The sequence below is a fragment of the Pinus tabuliformis genome, chromosome 3_2 (genome assembly GCF_031772625.1).
Source record: "Pinus tabuliformis cultivar Carrire ecotype Pingquan chromosome 3_2, CPIR1, whole genome shotgun sequence".
NCBI lineage: Eukaryota > Viridiplantae > Streptophyta > Pinopsida > Pinales > Pinaceae > Pinus > Pinus tabuliformis.
The window spans coordinates 1,285,199,544-1,285,210,401 of record NC_142302.1 but is presented as its reverse complement, the minus strand read 5'-3'; the positions used below and the strand labels follow the sequence as shown (position 1 = coordinate 1,285,210,401).

The following is a 10,858-nucleotide window of genomic DNA, read 5'->3' as shown; positions in this document are numbered from 1 at the left end:
ATGAAATAAAATGTTTCTTTGATCTTTTCAAATTGAGCTCAATTCTCTTAAGAACAAAGTGACAAGCTATTCCATAAATTCATATACTACATTAACACAATTTATATCTAAAACTATAGAAAGAAAATTTATGTAAAATGAAGCTTTATTCTATTCCATCATAAGTTGGATACATGCTCCAAGACTCCTCCCTTTGGAATGGAGGAGGTACTCCTATTTATACAAAAACATAAGTAACTAACTCATTAATGGAGGTCCAGTGATCCCTCCTAGTTCCACATATCATTCATATGGTTACAACCAATATGAGACACATATTCCTTTATCCATGATTTTTCTCCATGAGATATGCTTGACCCCTATCCCAAATCTCCTTCAAATCTTCAAGAGAATTCGAATTTGAGTCTTGGAGGCCACATAAGAGTGTCTTGGAACCTTCCAAATCACCTACACATGTCACCAAACTCATTCCACCTTTAGGTATAAGAAAATACATGTTAATTTTCTAACTTTTAATCATAAATTCACTTTAAATGCATAAAATAAATAACTTTGGAAAATGAAATTATGAACCCATATGGTAATGAAAATATAATGATAATGTGATGAAATGAGGTGAAAAAATGAGGATAAAAGTGAAAATGGAGTGAAAATGTATGCTAATTTGGCGGCCCAATAGACAGGCCATTGGTTATGGAGTCAACGAGTCTTGGGTGATCAAATAAAAGAATCATAAAACATATGTAATATAGCAAGGTAGGCAAGCTTTTGGATCTTTAGAGCATTTATGGAATGAATGGGATGAAGAGACTTAGATTCAATTAAACATTACTATGATCAATTCTATATTTAATATCAGAGTGAAAACATAGATATGGTTTATAAGCCAGAGAAAAATTCAGCCCTTAATCTTGTTTAAACAATAGATACAGAAAGAACATATGGAAAACTAGAAAAATAACAATTTTACAAGAGAGGAAACTTCACCAATTGCCTAACACGGGAATCTTAGAACAAATTTTTTGTATTAATGGAAATGATCACTTCATTATATGCATAGTTTTACATTAAGGATCTGCTTTCTTCATAAGAGTTCCAACCCTTTGTACTTCAAATTATGAAGTATTTATACAAATTCAAAATATCAAGATTTAAAATATCAAGATTTTCCTACAAAATATCCTAAAATTGTTTACAAAAATAATAAAGGAATATAGGAAAAATAAAATTGTTGAAGCTCTGACACTCACTTTGAGGATTTTTGGTGATGACTCAGACTCAGAAAGCTACTACTTTATTGCTAAATATGAATACATGTTTTACTTAATAATTTGACAAATTTTATCCCATCTGTCTTAATCTGGGGTGGAGAATTTAATTAAATTTCTGTAGGTTTCATCCACCTCAGTATATTTCTGGAAAGTAGGCTTCATTATAAACAGATGCTTTATTTCATGTTCGATCAACAAGTCAAATTTCAAACCTTCCATGAAAGCTTTACTTGTAATGGTTCCCTTTATGGTGGAAAATTTTGATTTATCTCTTCCTATGGAATATAACTTTTGCTAATAGTCCTCTAGCTGAACTAACTTATCTCCCATTCCCTTTAAACCTAGAAGCCCCCTTTGGTGCAATATGTTGAACTTTTTATGGAATTTCTGAATGATGGACTCCAAATTGTGACACTTATTCTCTAACTGTAGCATTAAATTCCTTTTTGTAAGAATTCTTCTTACCTCTAGTATTGTTTCAATTTTGTTACTGAACTCATATTCCTCCAGCTCTTCCTTGGTCTGTGACTTCAGAATTCTTATTAAGGCAGTGGCTTCACCTAGTTTCTAACCCAAGTTTTCCTTTATCTCTTCTATGACCTCTTTTGATCTCTGTACCAATTCCTCCTGCTCGAAAATTATTTCGATGGAAGGCCAAATTTCAGTCATAGCTTCATTGGTTTCCACCCAAATGTTCTCCTTTGCCTGTGCAATTGTTTGGACCATGGAAAATTCATTCTCTAACTGTTCAATTCTCTAAGTTACCCTGTGAGTCTTTTGAAGCTCTGCCACATACACATTATTAATATTTAATTTTCTACTCTTGTAGGTTTTTAAGCTGAGTTTTTAGCTTTTCAATCTCTTGGCCTTTGATAGACAAGTCTTCCATAGCTTTGATTAATTCTCTTGATGTATCTGTAGACTATGTCTCTATTGTAGTAGTTGTTGAAGTCAAAGCACCTAATGTTGATGTACCTGCAACTAGAATTGTTGTGAGAGGGATGACTGCTAAGTTAGTTTATTGTTCTTTCTCTTTTAGCAACTTCTCAATTTTAGTGTCCATTTGTTTAATCTGCCCATTCTGCTCAATGATAATTTTAAACATATCTTCTTTCTCCTTCTCTAGTTGGCCAACTTCCTTTGTCTATGGATCTTCAGTGGATGGAAGTTTGAACTGCTTTTTCAGGGCTGCTATGTCAACCTTTTTTCTTTTAATGATCTCCTCAACAGATTTTACATTACTGGGATCATATCCCAGTTTAATCACTAAATCCTCTAAATACTTTATCTTAGTGTATTTAGCTAAAGAAGACTCAATTTCAATTGATACTCAATTTTGTTGACTGATGCCTGAAGTCTGGAGGTATCCATTACTGAGTTTGTCAAGGTGGAATACAACATCTCACCTGTTTTTGTGTGTAAATACATCTGATCAATAGGATGGATTTGATCAATGTTAAAAGAAAAAAAAGGATTTTTTGTATTCATCTGCAGTTTTAGGAAAAGAACCTAAGCTTCTAAGAAAGTTATCTTCAATTTCCCTTCCTCAGTGTCAAAAGCAGAGAGAAGTCTGTGTTGATATGAAGTTGTTTGCTTCCAAACTGAGAATAGGTGGTTGCTTTTAGGAGTTCATTTTTATTCTTTATCTCCTTATACCTAACAAATATACTTGGTTTAGCTTGATCATGAACCAATTCTCCTGATTGAGATGTTTCTAGAGGTTCCTAAGAAGATGAAGATGAGGCTGATCCTATGAAAATGTCTTCAATGCAAGGGAAAGTAGAAGTATAAGTTCCTGTCAAAACTATTGTAGACTGTACATTTTATTCCTATGAAAACTCTTCTACTGGATTGGTTTTCTACATCTTCTTATATATTTGAAATTCTTTCCCCTGAATTTCTGTGACTAAAGGGGAAAAATCCTCCCTTGGCCTTTTATCCTGCTTTTCCTTGGGCACTGGTGTTTGTGATGTCTTTGTAGAGAGTACCTATTCTTCTGCCTCCTATAATGTGTTTTCTTGCTCTAATCTCAACTTTGATATTATTCCCAAATGATCATATGACCAAGTGAAACTGAGTTTCAATTTCATTTGTTTGAGTAGAAGATCTGCTTCTTTTGTTTTTTTCCTCGTATTGGAAATGAAAGGTCCATCCTGTGCTTTTATTTTGAACTAAGATTTCCTTTTGGCTATTACAAAGTGTAGATAATCCATATTGATCATTTTCCTAATATACTCTAATGAAAATATTCTTATGGGAATAAATTTAGGCAATTTATAAGGAGGTAATCCGCACCCATACACTCTGATCTTAGTGTAATTTTGATATAGGTACCAGTCACTTGTTTTTGTTTGATCACTAAGATGTAAAATTCTCTTTATCTCGGGTCCAATTGTACGTTCAACATCATTGTTAAGTAGGTAGGAAACTATATACAAAAACTATTCTACATAATAACTGAAGGTGAATTCATTGGTCTGCTTCCTTACCAAGGAAGTCCAATGAATAAAAAAAAAAATCATTTCCCTATTCATCCAAATTTTGTAATGGAAATTGAAATCTGTCTGCCTAATGGAATAGGAACAAGAACACTAAACCTGAAGCATGTTTGAAGAATCCTTTTGTAGAAAACTTAAGGAACTGCTCATGAATGACCATGCTAAGAATTCACTGTAATTAAAAATGATTGAAGGATTTTCCTCTGTTGAAAACATTAATAGGAAACCTATGATGGCTTCACCAACCCATTGATCATTTTGATAGCCCAGTAAATAAGAAACTATAGAAATAATTTATTTTGTCATTTCAGGAAACATCGAGGATGGATAAGGAGGGTTTGTCTTTGGCAATTGGACATCTTGAGGCAAAAATGTCTCAAATATTTTTGCTCTGTGAGGGAAAGTGGGGTTTTTGTAGTGTTCCATGAGGGAATCTACTGAAAAAGGTTTCAAGGAGGTTGAATTATTGATCTACAGCATTTGGCAAATGGATTCAGGGGTAATTGTGAAAAGGATGTCATTGCTCTGATCTACAATTTCGCTCTCGTTGGGTATGTACCGGAAATGTCACCATGAAACAAATTCAAGAAAACGATGGGTATGAGGAAAAATTAATTGAGGTAGGATGGAGTCCTAGAAACCCAATTTGTCACTGAGATCAACATATTTTTGTTTTAGCCAATTGTGGAGTTCATAGAGATTGAACTCACAATTTTTTGAATGATTTTGTTGTTGATCCACTAAAGGTTAGTGGTCTAAGTAAATTATAGGGGGCAGCATGGAGTTTTTTACTATGGATTTGGATTTACCTTTTACAGACATGTTGGAAAGAAAACGGAATAAAACTTTGTGACTACCCGGGGATTTGGTCGAATGAAACTGGTGGCTTGATGACTGGTTGCAGTAATAGGTTGGCTTGTTGACTAGTTCCAGTAACAATAGTAGGTTCAGTCGTTCAATGCAGCAGGATCGCAGAGGAAAGGTCGATTGAACTGGGTTCTGGTTTGTATTATGTACAAGATCATTGTACCATTGACAATTTTCCTTTTAACGGAGCGGGCTCATTACTCTGGGAACGGTTATGTGCTAAAATAGATAGACTAACGGTTATATGACGAGCACATGGATGTGATAGAAGTGGGAGCCACTTGGAGGGGAAGTATCATGTGGCAAGAGACAATTGGCATGTAGCGGGAAGGGATGTGCCACTTAGAGGGAGAGGAGTGGAGCGGAAGGAGCAAAGTCAAGGCTTATTTTTAGGCAGGAAGAGGAGAAAGGAAAATTTCGGAGGGGGGGGGGGTGAGCAGTAAGTAGTTTACGTGGGGGGGTCCAAAATGATTGTCCGCCATTGATATGGGCGAGTTAGATCATGACCATTAATCTCAGCCCGACTTTTATTACATAACGACAAAAGTGTCTCATCAAACTTTATTAACACTTAATTAATTGTGTTTACATTGTGTGATTAAATTAATTAAACTCAATTATTAAACAACTAATGTGACATTTAAACTAGCAACGCATATTTTTATTTTCTAAGGGGTTTTTTATCATATTTTTTATTTTTTGAATATTTATCCATTTTTTCTTTTATTTTTTCATACATATATCATTTTTTTATATCCCCTTTTCATTTTATTTTATTTTTCTTTTCTTTTTTCTATTTTTTCATTGGAAATAATTTACAAAATGAAGTATTATTTACAACATCTCATAACATAAAAAATCAACAGATAATCATCAATTTATCCTATAGATTATAGGACTCTAACATAGTCACAATCCATGATTAAATGACCATTTCCCTCCTCATTGATTTTGCAAAGAGCACATCTATCAGGCCCCTCTCAATTCCTCTTATGTAACATTTCTCAAGTTAATACTTTTTTCGTCAATAAACACCACATAAACATATTTTCTTTAGAAGGGAATTCCAACTTTGAAACATGGTGCCACCACCATTTAGGTTCTCTTCTTCCTTCGTCTATACTTAAATATATATATCCAAGTCAAGGTGAGTAAAATTTTAAAGGATTAAAAGACCAAGTGATCCAGGTGGATCCCTAATGGCTCAAAAATAAAAGTCCTTGGATCATATTAAAACTAAGGAAAGATATAAGATATTTTCATAATCTTTCCAATGGTGCAAATGACACCTCAATCTGACTTTGTATGTGAAAATTATTCTCAATCAAAGTTTGAATCAAACTAGGGAAAAGTGAAAATCAAATGATGACATCAGTAGTTTTTACTATCGACGTTAGCATCATGTCAATAAGGTTATGTAGCAACTCGAGGGTGTGACATGTGTCAGTTATTTTTTCCATTTTTGGACTTCCAAATAGACCAGTAGAAAAGTGCCACTCGGCACCACCAGTGTGTGCCATGTGGCTCCACCAGGGCATGCCACTTGGCACCATCCAAAGAGTGCCATGTGGCATGATGTGGAAATGACCGTATAACTGATGTGCTAGTAGGATGAATTGACATGTGTTGAGCCGCATAGGTGACGGGTTGATTGGGCAATTTGGAACAATGGGAACATGCCACGTGGCACCTCTAAATAGGCCAAGTGGCCTTGGGACGCGTTCAACCTCCAATTGTATCATCCACATGGTTTTTATAGTTATGTGGGGGTTGTTTCAAATGTGGGGCGTACATTTTACATGGTTTAGATCCATGTAACAAATTATTTTTTAAATATGTGTAACGAATAGCCAGAATTGGAGGCCACAGGGATTTAACTCCATGACCCCTTTAACAACCAAATTCTTAATTCATACATATCAACTAACACACCATTGGCTTGGTTTTTGAAAAATATGGTCACCCAAATATACTTAAACCAATGAATTTTCATGGTAGTGGAGGCCAAGAGCATAGTCGTAAGCGAAGCAACCAAGTGGAGGCAAATACTGAGGTGGTATATTTTGGGTATATTCCAAACAATATTCCATTTTGATGTTGTGAGGAATCTAAAAAATTCCCTAAGGGTCCATAATTGCAGGTGGCAGAATATGGCCAACTTTATACTCATTTTAATAATAATTTCACGAGGATCATAATGCTGCAGTCAATTTTTTCATTTGAGTAGCAGATTTCATGGTTCATGGCTGAAACCCGCCTTTTCCATTAATTATTCAGCATGAAGTTCAAGATAGTAATGTGCCTTTCAAAAGTGGGTCATATTTATAGTCAAAAGTCTCAGGAGGATGAGACAGACATGTTGGTGCTGTGATTATTGTCATTTGAGCAGTCAAATTTCAAGTCACCCCTAGGATGGGTGTATAATGATGTATTTTCCATGTAGTTGCCTTTCTTTTTTATGAGATGAATGAAGTAGCCTCCCCACTAATGAAGCAGGGCTCAAAGACGTAGTCCACAATGGATGAACTCCATTATTAAACTTTGGTGTGAATTGTCTTTATGATATCCTTTATGTTTCTTCTTATTTAATTTTTTTCATACATGGTTTTTACATGCTCTTTCATGCAATTCTACTAACATCACCTGAAGAAAAGATCATGGATAATGCCTGTAAATTAGAGATTTTGAATCAAGTTTGGTATTAGAGTGGTTTTCTTGCTGATGTGAATTGTGAGTGTGGATGATGACCAGAGATTGGACGTACAACACAAAGAAGGAAAATGTAAAATGACAAAGCTTTCTATCAAGCTTTTTACACGATGCTAGGCATGATAGACAAATTGTTTGCAGATTATGAAAAAGAAAAGAAGAAGAAAGCCAAAGAAGAGGATAATGCTTTTGTAAATGAAGGAGAACCTCCATCTCCATATTCAAGTGAATGTTCTTCTTCTTCATCTTATTCTCATCATTTAAATGATAATATCAACCAAAGCATTCAAGCAAAGAATGTTGAATTGAGGAGATTGTTGCAAGAAGCAGAAGAGGAGAAGCAAAGATTGCAACTTCAGCTACAAGCCACAAAAGAGGCCTTGGTAAAGTTGAAGTACAGTGAAGGCTTAGTGAATCCATCATTGCCCATTTCAGAATCGACAAATGAGGTAAACAGTGCCAGTGATTCTTCAGTTTCATGTTCTCATAGTGATGATGATTTTGGTGCTTTTGGAAAGGACACTACAACCATTGGTTCGAAGCTAATCAAGAATATGAGATATGAAGGCAAGGGCCTACGAGTTAATGGCCAAGGCATTATGAATCCCATCCATGTGATTGATTTACCTAGATATATAGGATTGGGATATGTCAAAAAGGAGGAGACAAGAGAGTCTTAAAGTGACAAGTCTAAGACAGTGAAAGATGTTGAGAGCACATCACCACCTTCTAGGGATAGTGATCATTTCAAAGGAAGAGCTAAGGAAAGCTCTCCTTGCCAGACTGACACCAAAGGTAGTCATTCGAGGAATATTATATCGATTAATAAGTAGAAACGAAATAAGGATCCCTCTCCACATTAGGGGAGAAGAAGGTCAAGAAATTATGGAGGAGGAAGAACCATTACAGCGATTGTAACAAAGGTGGACATCAAAGAGCCACATGTTGGGAGATCAATTTAGAGCTATGACCAAAGAGGGCTAGGGAGCATACGAAAGCACTTGTGAAGGGATCGACGAATGAAGTAGTTCAATAGGGAAGCTAGCTATAGGAAAAAATCCCATTAACACGGTTAGGTAAGAGATTAATTTAGTAGAAAATTTATTTTATATCACACTTAAATACCAAAATAAACCAATAAAAAATCAACCATATACAAATTTTATAACTCGAAGTGAGTACAAGACTAACACAATAACGAATTCACAACCGCGAGGACCAGAGTGACCCAATAGCGAATTAGCGAATTCACCGGACTTAAAAAAAAAATGGTCCTTTTAGTCAAATAAAATTTAAAGGTGGCATGATCCAACCCACCATCTCGGCGGCCGGAGAATCCAGTGGGAGTAGCCTTCGTGCTTTATCCGTAATGTGAAGGGGCCACTGTAGTATGACGGAAAAATGATCAGGGCACCTGCCAGTGGCTTGTCCCCGTCGGCCAAATCCGCCAAAACCGACAAAAGACGGGACAATTTTGTGTTGGCTCCCACGTCCAGCACTGTGTGGAGCTTGACCTGCCAACGACCGCCGACAGGTGAATAATTGGGCAAAGGGAATTTCATTTTCCAAAGCATGTAGTTGTTAAAAATCTTTAAATGGTGAGGTTATTGCATTTCCAGTTAAATCTTAATGGCATAAAAGCCTACTGCAATTGAGAAGTGCTGTCCAAATCAAATGTAAACATCTGAAATTGAAAAGACTTTGTGCAGTTAGGGTTTCAATTCACAGTCAGGACTCCACTGGATGATCGACCATTTTTACTTACTGATGTATCTGTCTGTCCCTGCCGATGAGCCACTGGAGGTACTCGAAATCAGAAATCTGGCAAGGTATTCTGAAGACTCCTTTCTGGTGGAAGCCATAGGCCTGCTCGGCTTCCTGGAGCAGACGGTGGAAGAGCGGGTGATTGAAGTATAAGACGGGGATCACAAACCGCGTCTGCTCTTCTTGCTCGTCCCCCACGTACACAGCCACGAAGCCCTGTGGAACGTCCTTCGGAGGGAACTTCTTTCCATTCCGATGCCCTGCAAAATTGAAATTACGCCAACACAAATGGCGGCCGATATGCCGTTTCGTGCGAGCAAGAAGATTCGAACACCTGACCGAGGCCTTAATGTGACCTGAACGCAGAAATTTTCTCCCAAGCTTGGCAATCTTACGTCTCGGTTTCAAACCCTTGGCGTGATCTCCGTCCACGTCCATGGCTAGCATCGCTTTGTCCAATCTGCGCCAAAAAAGGATAAAGATCGATATAATTGAAAGAAATCTATACATAGGGTTAATGGCGAACGTACGGGAACATGTTGTGGTAGAAGAAAACAGTAAAGAATCAAGAGCAATTTCGTTCAAATGTGCACAGGCTAGATATTTCGACTCATGACGCAGCTAGACGCACTTCTATAGTTTGGTAAGCGGGCTAAATTGCAGGCAATGGGAGAGATTAGCAGCGGCGAGCAATTTGAAGAGGTGAGGAAATGAAGGAAAGGGAAATTTATAAAATGCAATCTACAATTCTGGCGCTGGAACTGGTCTCCGTGATGGTATAATCTTTGCTGTCGAAATTGACGAAGTAATCAGAAACAATCAATTTGTTGAGGGCCAGAGATTTCCTTCATTGAAGGTAAGGTAATTTGTCCCTGAGTAATATCAAAAAACCAAAAAGGTTTTAGACACACGGGGACCAACACTGAACAACTTGTACTGTTTGCTATTTTGGTTCAATCTCGAGCTCTACCTGTAAGTGGTTTGAATTTTCAAATTGAAACAAACGCCACAAAATTGGTCGAGTCTCCAGCTCTACTTGTAACAGGTGTGAATTTTTAAACCGAAACAAACGCCATAAAATAAGGTATTCCATGAAATCCTTGCCTCGGAATTCTATTGAGGGATGACTGATAGGGCCGAGTCGTCAAATCGTTTAATTTTATCCAAGTAAATTTGAAATTAAATTACTTTTAAAATATATCAATTTGAAATTATTTAAATGACTCATTATCCAGTTCATTTTTTAAAATGTGAAGATCGTGCAAAATGCTGTGGTAAAGGACATAGATATTTATGGACTCTGTAAAATATATAATTTAAATTTAAATAAATTAACAAATATCTGGTTTACGTTAATTTTTTTCTTTCGTCAATACTATTATTTTTTAAATGTATTTGGTGTTATGCGGATATAAATGAGTTTATAATGAATTTATTCAATATTGAAAATTATTTAGATTTTGTTTTATTTTTATTGATGTTATTTTAAATGGGCATTGATTTTTAAAGTGATAATTTAGTTGGATAGTTATTTTTAGCTGGAATCTAATTTTTTTTCAGTGTGAGAGTGTTTGAATTATTTTTTTATGGTATAAATAAATTCAACACCAACAAAAAATTTTAGGCTACCTAAAATCTTGAAGTTTGGTAGCCATAACTCAAATTTCCAAAAATTTCCACCAGATTTTGTCAAAATTGTATTGAAATTTGTATTATTTTATGGGTGAAAATGTGTCTCATGTTTTAAAT

General features: G+C 35.8%; 1 pseudogene; it reads right to left on the bottom strand.

Moving 5' to 3' along the window:
* Positions 1-9,106: 9,106 nt before the first annotated feature.
* Positions 9,107-9,547, bottom strand: LOC149185431 (auxin-responsive protein SAUR32 pseudogene; annotated as a pseudogene).
* Between the last annotated feature and the right edge of the window lie 1,311 nt (positions 9,548-10,858).